We start from the raw sequence: 9970 nt of genomic DNA, 5'->3' as shown, positions 1-9970 counted from the left end.
GGAGCTCAACCCTTGATAATCGCGGAAAATCAATACGAAGATGGTCACACGGCGTCTGAGTCAAAACCAGAGCCCTACCACAATGACATCATGCTTGCACTACCTCCACCTCGAGAGAGAACACATGTTTCCTATAGAGAAGGAACATCGGAAAACACTCAGCCGTGGTGGATTCAATCAGAAGTCCATCCGCCCGAAGATGAAGAACATCTCCATTCAATAGAAATACTAGGGTTAGTCCACGGCCACCGCGGATGATTAGAGCAACTTGAACTGGAAACTAAATGACAACGGGAAGTAGAACGAGAATTGCGAAGGGAGTGATGAGCGGATAATTTATACGCTTTTTGGCATTGTTTTTAGGTAGTTTTTAGTAGGATCTAGCTACTTTTAGGGATGTTTTTATTAGTTTTTATGTAAAATTTATATTTCTGGACTTTACTATGAGTTTGTGTGTTTTATTCTGATTTCAAATATTTTCTGACTAAAATTGAGGGACCTGAGCAAAAATCTGATGGGAGGCTAAAAAAGGACTACATATGCTGTTGAATTCTGACCTCCCTGCACTCGAAATAGATTTTCTGGAGCTATAGAACTCGAAATGGCGCGCTCTCAATTGCGTTGGAAAGTAGACATCCAGGGCTTTCCATCAATATATAATATTTTATACTTTATTCGAGTTTATATGATGAAAACTGACATTCAACGCTAGTTCCATGCTGCATTCTGGAGTAAAACGCCAGAAACACGTCACAAACAGAGTTAAACGCCAAAAATACGTTACAACTTGGCGTTTAGCCCCAAGAGAAGTCGCTGCATGTGTAAAGCTCAAGCTCAGCCCAAGCACACACCAAAGTGGGCCCTGGAAGTGGATCTCTGCACTTAGACTTATTTCTGTAAACCCTAGTAACTAGTTTAGTATAAATATGACTTTTTACTATTGTATTAGACATCTTTGGATGTTTAGTCCTTAGACTGGTCTTTTTTCCTATTTTCAAATTCATATGCCATTTAGGGAGGCTGGCCATTTGGCCATTCCTAGACCTTGTTCTTATGTATTTTCAACGGTGGAGTTTCTACACACCATAGATTAAGGTGTGGAGCTCTGCTGTACCTCAAGTATTAATGCAATTACTATTATTCTTCTATTCAATTCATACTTATTCTTATTCTAAGATATTCATTCGCACTTCAACTTGATGAATATGATGATCCGTGACACATATCACCATTGTCACTTATGAACGCGCGCCTGACAAACACTTCCGTTTTACCTGCAAAAGCTACAGTGTGTATCTCTTGGATTCCTGACCCACGACGCATGGTCGCCTCACCTGACAACTGAGCCTCCCATTCCGTGAGATCAGGGTCTTCGTGGTATAAGCTAGAATCCATTGGCAGCATTCTTGAGAATCCGAAAAGTCTAAACCTTGTCTGTGGTATTCCGAGTAGGATTCAGGGATTGAATGACTGTGACGAGCTTCAAACTCACGAGTGTTGGGCGTAGTGACAGACGCAAAAGGATCAATGGACCATATTCTAACATGATCAAGAACCGACAGATGATTAGCCTTGCTGTGACAGCGCATTTGGATCATTTTCACTGAGAGGATGGGAAGTAGCCATTGACAATGGTGACGCCCTACATACAGCTTGCCATAGAAAGGAGTAAGAATGATTAGATGAAAGCATTAGGAAAGCAGAGATTCAGAAGGAACACAGTATCTTCATGCGCTTATCTGAAATTTCCACCAATGAATTACATAAGTATCTCTATCTCTATTTTATGCTTTATTTATCTTTATATTCGAAAACCATTATAACCATTAGAATCCACCTGACTGAGATTTACAAGATGACCATAGCTTGCTTCATACCAACAATCTCCGTGGGATCGACCCTTACTCACGTAAGGTTTATTACTTGGACGACCCAGTGCACTTGCTGGTTAGTTGTGCGAAGTTGTGAAAAAGAGTGATATTACAATTGTGCGTACCAAGTTGTTGGCGCCATTGAGATCACAATTTCGTGCACCAAGTTTTTGGCACCATTGCCGGGGATTGTTTGAGTTTGGACAACTGACGTTCATCTTTTTGCTTAGATTAGGTAAATTTCTTTTCAAAAAGTTTTCAAAAAATCTTTCAAAATTCTTTCTTTGTTTTTGTTTTTCAAAAAAAATAAATTTTGAAAAAAAATACAAAAAATTAATAAAATCATAAAAATAAAAAATATTTTTGTGTTTCTTGTTTGAGTCTAGTGTCAATTTTTAAGTTTGGTGTCAATTGCATGTTTTTTAAATTTATGCATTTTTCTTCGAAAAATTCATGCATGGTGTTCTTCATGATCTTCAAGTTGTTCTTTATAAGTCTTCTTGTTTGATCTTCATATTTTCTTGTTTTGTGTCTTTTGTTGTTTTTCCTATGCATTTTTGCATTCATAGTGTCTAAACATGAAAAATTTCTAAATTTGGTGTCTTGCATGTTTTTCTTTTATTGAAAATTTTTCAAAAATAAGTCTTGATGTTCATCTTGATCTTCAAGGTGTTCTTGGTGTTCATCTTGACATTCATAGTGTTCTTGCATGCATTATGTGTTTTGATCTTAATTTTTCATGTCTTGTGTCAATCTTGTTGTTTTACTCATAATTTTCAAAATATTTGGGTTGACTTAGCCAAAAATTTTAAAAATAAGTTGTTTCTTATTAGTCAAGTCAAGATTTCAATTTTAAAAATCTTATCTTTTCAAAACTTTTTCAAAAATCAAATCTTTTTCATTTTTTCTTTTATATTTTCGAATTTTTTTTTCAAAGAGTGATTTCAAAATCTTTTTCTTAATTTCATTTCAAAATTTCGAAAACTTTACTAACAATTAATGTGATTGATTCAAAAATTTGAAGTTTGTTACTTTCTTGTTAAGAAAGATTCAATCTTTAAATTCTAGAATCATATCTTTTAGTTTCTTGTTAGTCAAGTAATCAATTTTGATTTAAAAAAAATTAAATCTTTCTAAATTTCTTTTTTCAAACCTTTTTCAAAATATCTTTTTCAATCATATCTTTTCAAAATATCTTTTTCAAATCATATGTTTTTTAAAATCAATTTCAAAATCTTTTCTAACTTCTTATCTTTTCAAAATTGATTTTCAAATCTTTTTCAACTAACTAATTGACTTTTTGTTTGTTTCTTATCTTTTTCAAAACTACCTAACTACTTCTCTCTCTAATTTTCGAAAATCACCTCCCTCTTTTTCAAAATTCTTTTAATTAACTAATTGTTTCAAATTTTAATTTTAATTTTATTTCTTCTCTTAATTTTCAAAAATCGCTAACCATTTTTCAAAAACAATTTTCGAAAACTCTCTCTCTCTCATCTTCTTCTTTTTAGTTATTTATCTACTAACACTTCTCTTCTACTCAAAATTCGAACCCTCTTCTCCCCTCTACCTGTGTTTGGATTTTCTTCTTATTTTCTTCTACTCACATAAAGGAATCTCTCTACTGTGGTGAAGAGGATTCCTCTTTCTTTTCTGTTTTCTTCTTTTTCATATGAGTAGGAGCAAGGACAAGGACATTCTTGTTGAAGCAGATCCTAAACCTGAAAGGACTCTGAAGAAGAAGCTAAGAGAAGCTAAAGCACAACAATCTAGAGAAAACCTTACAAAGATCTCGAAAAAGAAGACATAGCCGAACCCAATAACAATGGTGGAGGCACAAGGAGGATGCTTGGTGATTATATTACACCTAATTTCAATTTTTATGGAAGAAGCATTTCAATCCCTGCCATTGAAGCAAACAATTTTGAGCTGAAGCCTCAACTAGTTGCTCTAATGCAACAGAACTGCAAGTTTCATGGACTTCCATTAGAAGATCCCTATCAGTTTTTAACTGAGTTCTTGCAGATTTGTGATATTGTTAAGACTAATGGAGTAGATCCTAAAATCTATAGGCTCATGCTTTTCCCATTTGCTGTAAGAGACAGAGCTAGAACATGGTTGGACTCACAACCTAAAGATAGCCTGGACTCTTGGGATAAGCTGGTCACGGCCTTCTTGGCCAAGTTCTTTCCTCCTCAAAAGTTGAGCAAGCTCAGAGTGGATGTTTAGACCTTCAAGCAAAAAGATGGTGAATCCCTCTATGAAGCTTGGAAAAGATACAAGCATTTGACCAAAAAGTGTCCTTCTGACATGCTTTCAGAGTGGACCATTTTGGATATATTCTATGATGGTCTATCTGAGTTCTCTAAGATGTCACTGGACCATTCTGTAGGTGGATCCATTCACCTAAAGAAAATGCCTGCAGAAGCTCAAGAACTCATTGACATGGTTGTAAATAACCAATTCATGTACACCTCTGAGAGGAACCCTGTGAGTAATGGGACGCCTCAGAAGAAGGGAGTTCTTGAAATTGATGCTCTAAATGCCATATTGGGTCAGAACAAAATATTGACTCAGCAAGTCAACATGATTTCTTAGAGTCTGAATCGATTACAAAATGCATCCAACAGTACTAAAGAGGCATTTCTTGAAGAAGAAGCCTATGATCCTGAGAACCTTGCAATGGCAGAGGTGAATTACATGGGTGAAGCCTATGGAAGCACCTATAATCCCTCATGGAGAAATCATCCAAATTTCTCATGGAAGGATCAACAAAAGCCTCAACAAGGCTTCAATAATGGTGGAAGAAACAAGTTTAGCAATAGCAAGCCTTTTTCATCATCTTCTCAGCAACAGACAGAGAATTCTGAGCAGAGCACCTCTAGCTTAGCAAACATAGTCTCTGATCTATTTAAGGCCACTTTAAGTTTCATGAATGAAACAAGGTCCTCCATTAGAAACTTGGAGGCACAAGTGGGTCAGCTGAGTAAGAAAATCACTGAAACTCCTCCTAGTACTCTCCCAAGCAATACAGAAGAAAATCCAAAAAGAGAGTGCAAGGCCGTTGATATAATCAAAATGGCCGAATCCAAAGAGGATGGGAAGGATATGAATCCCAATGAGGAAAACCTCATGGGACGTCCTCCAGACAGAAAGGAGTTCCCTATTGAGGACCTAAAGGAATCTGAGGCTCATATAGAGACCATAGAGATTCCATTATACTTCCTTCTGCCATTCATGAGCTCTGAGAACTATTCTTCCTCTGAAGAGGATGAAGATGTAACTGAAGAGCAAGTTGCTCAATATCTAGGAGCCATTGATGTGAGCGAAAATTGGCAGATTAAGAATTAATTAGAAAAATGGCGTTGCGAGTACAGTTCTTAACCGGCAAAAATCCACTTGTCAATTTAGAAAAGGGTTGTCACAAATTTTAGAAATAAAATACTGGGAGTATGAGTCCCAGGTCATCTCCCAACGAGTTGCAGGAAGATGTGCTATTTTATCAATCAGAGGTTTTCAAAGGGGGTTTTGAATTTGATGAACAGAAAATTAAATTAGAGAATTTATATTATTTAAATAAAATCTTGACTGGGAGAAGATTAATTGGAAGTTCTATCCTTGTTAGAATTTTATCAAGAGCATTTAATAATTAGTCATTGTTTACATTTAGTGACTAACAAGCCAACCAATAATGAACCAATTACAATTGAACTCTTGAGTATTCTAACTCAAAGTTCTCCTTTTAATCATCTCCCAATCAAGTTGGGGGACTACTCCATAATCGTAATTGTAGACTTCACCAAATCAATGGGAGAAATAAGAGAATACATAATAAATAATAATGAAAGAGATTAATTAAAAGTAGAAATAGTCTTATATTAATAAACTATGAAAAATAATCCAATGTCAACTCTGGACAAATTAAGAATATGGAAGAGTAAATGAAAAGTAAATAACAAACTATGATGACCAGTACCGGAGGTAGACTCTTCTCAAAAGCTAAAGCCAAAATTCTTCAAAATCCTAATTTATGCATGTTCAAGTGAGAAACCTAGGGGAGGAGTAAATTCAGATCTAAAAACTTGAAATTGTGTGGAATGAATTGTGTCTCCGTCTCTGCATGTTCCCTGGCTCTAATCTATGTTTCTGGGCCGAAAACTGGGTTGAAATGCGACCCAGAATCTCTGCCAGCGACTTTTGTAATTCTATAAATCGCGCACGTCACGCGACCATGTTGTCCACGCGATCGTGTCACTCAACGTTTTTCGTACCACGCGTGCGCGTCGTCCACGCATTCGCGTTGTTCGCGCAGCTTCCAATCCGCGTGGTCACGTCAGGCACGCGAGCGCGTCACTCTGATTTCTTCCATTTCGCGCGGTCGCGTGAGCCATGCGACCGCGTGACTTCTTGCTGGTCATCTCCTCAATTCCTTGTGTTCCTTCCATTTTTGCACGCTTCTTCTTCATTCCTTATGCTATCCTTGCCCTATGAAGCCTGAAACACTTAAACACATAGATCATGGCATCGAATGGTACGAAGGAAAATAAAAATATACAACTAAAAGGTCTTTAGGAAGCAAGTTTTCAATCATGGAATATTTTTAGGAAGGGATTATAAATACATGCAAATCATATGAATAAGTGGGTGAAGACCTGATAAAACCACACAATTAAACACAATATGAATCACAAAATAGTGGTTTATCAACCTCGCCACACTTAAACATTAGCATGTCCTCATGCTAAGTTGAAGGAGATAAATATGAATGAATAGGAACATGTAAGACTCATGCAATGCAACCTATATAAATATGAATGCAACTATATGATTTTGTCTACATGATTAAAAATAGATAAGTTTTCTAAGACAAAATATGGGGCAGATTTCACTAATTCAATTCATATTATAAAAGCAGATAAATTTGTAAGAAGATAGCTCGTGAAAGCCGGGAATACAGGACTGAGCATTGAACCCTTACTGTTGGTGCGTGTGCACTCTAATAATCTCTAGTATATGGGGTAGTCACTCTATCCTTCTCTAATCATGCCTTTCCAAAATTTTATTTTTCACCTAACCAATCAACAATTTTAAAATTCCCATGCAAACATCATGAGGTCTTTTCGTGGTTGTAATGGGGCTAAAGTAAGGGTGAGGATACACATATGGCTAAGTGAGCTTATACATTGAATCTTTAATTAACCTAAGCTCTCACCTAACATACATATATTCTATATAATTTTAACATTCATCTTAGCTACCCAAAATCTCCTTTTCACATTCCATATTCATGCATTAATCTTTATTTTAATTTTATCACATGTGCATTGATTATTAAACTCTGACTTATCATTTGGGTGATTTTGACCCCTTATTTACTAACATAAAGGAAATTTTTTTTGTATAGCTTATCAATGCACATAGATTTGTAATGTTCTTTTATGGTTTCACAAGAATAGGTACCCAATTTCCCTTTATTTCATCATGACATATTCTCTTATTACCCTTTATTCCCGTAATTTTTCCATACTTAGTTAACACACATTCTATCTTAAGCTAACCAAAGATTCAATTGGGATTTTTCATTGTTTTTCTGCTTAAGGCTAGTAATGTGGTAAAATATAGAATAAATGGGATTAACAACGGCTCAAAGTGGTTAACAAAGGTAATTAAAAGGGTTGGCTTATTTGGGATATGTGAGCTAAACAAACAATCGCCTCAATCATATGCATGCACATAACACATTAACATTGGACATATAGGATAAAACAAAATTCAGATTACAATCATAGAGAAGAAAACACATGAGAAAAAAAATGTTTATTGTTAAATAGTGTAACCATGTATTTAGGCTCAAAGTCTCATAGGTTGTGTGTTCTTTTAGCTCAAAAATTATGTTCCAATTTCAACTTCAAATAAATTTAACATAAATGTTCTGATTTAAATTAGTGAAATTTTCAAAAAAATATATGGTCTTAAAAGAAACTTATTATCTGAGAACATGCATGCAATTAACCTACTAATATGCAATCTATCCTATTCTAAAGAAAAAGAAGTTGGTGTTAGGGGGAAGAATTACCTCCGGAAGTCAGGTATTGACCGACCTCCCCACACTTAAGGCTTTGCACCGTCCTCGGTGCCATCTGTCAGGAACAAAGGTGGGCTGGTGGCAGTATCTCCACAGTCGGGACCGTCATGGCTCCCTGTGCTGGTAAAGGAAGTGGAGTCCAGAGTGCCTAGGTCCTCGTCAGGTCTGTGGTTGCCTGTGAGTAGCTCCTTGAGGTATTTGAATCGGCGGTGGTTGCGGCGCTCTTGTAGCTTTGCTTTCTGGTCTTGTTGGTCCAACCTCTTCAGTATTTGATGTAGCAGCTGACTAGTAGATGGTGGAATGTCTGCAGTATCTTTTGTGGACTGGCTAGTAGTGGCAAGTGGTGGCCTGAGATATCTCCCGTTAGGGACGTACTGATCATCCCGTGGAAGCATGGCTTTGGTGTCCCCAGCTCTGTAGGAGACTCCAGCTGCTGAGACAAGATCTAAGACCAAGGCGGGGAAAGGAAGGTTGCCTGTGATTTGCACGTGTCCCATAGCATTCCGGATGTGTCTTGGTAGATTTAGAGGCTGGTCTGTGAGGATGCACCATAGTAGAACAGCCATGTCTTCGGTGAAGGAGGACTCATGAGTGCTCGGAAAGACGTAATGGGACATAATCTGTGCCCATACATGAGCCTCTAAGGTGAGTGTGGAAGCCGAGATCCCCTAAGGTGTCCTGTGGGATCCACAGATCCTGAGGTGAAAAGAAATACCATTCCTTCACCATATAGGCATGTAAAATGCCTTCATGCATCATTCTGGCGTTCAAACGCCCATTGGTGCATGTTCTGGGCGTTCAACGCCCATGTGATGCATGTTTCTGGCGTTGAACGCCAGTTTCATGCTTGTTCCTGGCGTTCAGCGCCAGTTTGTCCTCTCTGTGCACCATCCTGGCGTTTAACGCCAGGTTGTTGCTTGTTTTGGGCGTTCAGCGCCAGAATGGTGCTCTGTTCTGGCGTTAAACGCCGGCCAGATGCACCTTCTGGGCGTTGAACGCCAGCCCGTGCATCCTCCAGGGTGAAAAAATTTTTTTCTTCTGTTTTTGACTCTGTTTTTAATTCTTTTGATTTTTTCGTGACTCCTCATGATCATGTACCTAATTCAACACAAAAATAACACTAAAACAAAATAAAATAAAATTAGATAAATAAAATTGGGTTGCCTCCCAACAAGCGCTTCTTTAATGTCAATAGCTTGACAGTGGCTCTCATGGAGCTAAAAGGTGATCAGGTCAATTTAAGTGTGTAGTCCCAACACCAAACTTAGAGTTTGGATATGGGGTTTGAACACCAAACTTAGAGTTTGGTTGTGGCCTCACAACACCAAACTTAGAGTTTGACTGTGTGGGCTCTTCTTGACCTTGAACTGAGAGAAGCTCTTCATGCTTACTCTCTATTGTCACAGAGGGATGGCCATGTGCCTTAAACACAAGGTAGTCCCCATTCAATTGAAGGACTAACTCTCCTCTGTTGACATCTATCACAGCTTCTGCTGTGGCTAGGAAGGGTCTTCCTAGGATGATGCATTCATCATCTTCCTTCCTAGTATCTAGGATTATGAAATCAGCAGGGATGTAAAGGCCTTCAACCTTCACTAGCACGTCCTCTACCATCCCATAAGCTTGTCTCACTGACTTGTCTGCCAATTGTAATGAGAACAAGGCAGGTTGTACCTCAATGATCCCTAGCTTCTCCATTACAGAGAGTGGCATCAGATTTATTCCTGACCCAAGATCACATAGAGCTTTTTCAAAGCTCATGGTGCCAATGGTGCAAGGTATTAAGAACTTGCCAGGATCGTGTTTCTTTTGAGGTAGAGTTTTCTGAATCCAAGTATCTAGTTCACTAATGAGCAAGGGAGGTTCACTTTCCCAAGTCTCATTACCAAACAGCTTGGCATTCAGCTTCATGATAGCTCCTAAGTATTGAGCAACTTGCTCTCCAGTCACATCTTCATCCTCTTCAGAGGATGAATATTCTTCAGAGCTCATGAATGGCAGAAGGAGATTTAAT

At 37.7% G+C, this 9970-nt stretch overlaps 1 non-coding gene across 1 annotated transcript; it reads right to left on the bottom strand.

The window, feature by feature from the left end:
* Nucleotides 1–4079: 4079 nt before the first annotated feature.
* Nucleotides 4080–4183, bottom strand: LOC112798350 (small nucleolar RNA R71). The gene has a single exon (XR_003199965.1). It is a non-coding gene; the product is annotated as a small nucleolar RNA R71 (small nucleolar RNA).
* Between the last annotated feature and the right edge of the window lie 5787 nt (nucleotides 4184–9970).

This window comes from Arachis hypogaea, chromosome 4, assembly GCF_003086295.3.
Source record: "Arachis hypogaea cultivar Tifrunner chromosome 4, arahy.Tifrunner.gnm2.J5K5, whole genome shotgun sequence".
NCBI lineage: Eukaryota > Viridiplantae > Streptophyta > Magnoliopsida > Fabales > Fabaceae > Arachis > Arachis hypogaea.
The sequence above is the reverse complement of the archived record's forward strand: the minus strand, read 5'-3'. Positions and strand labels throughout refer to the sequence as shown.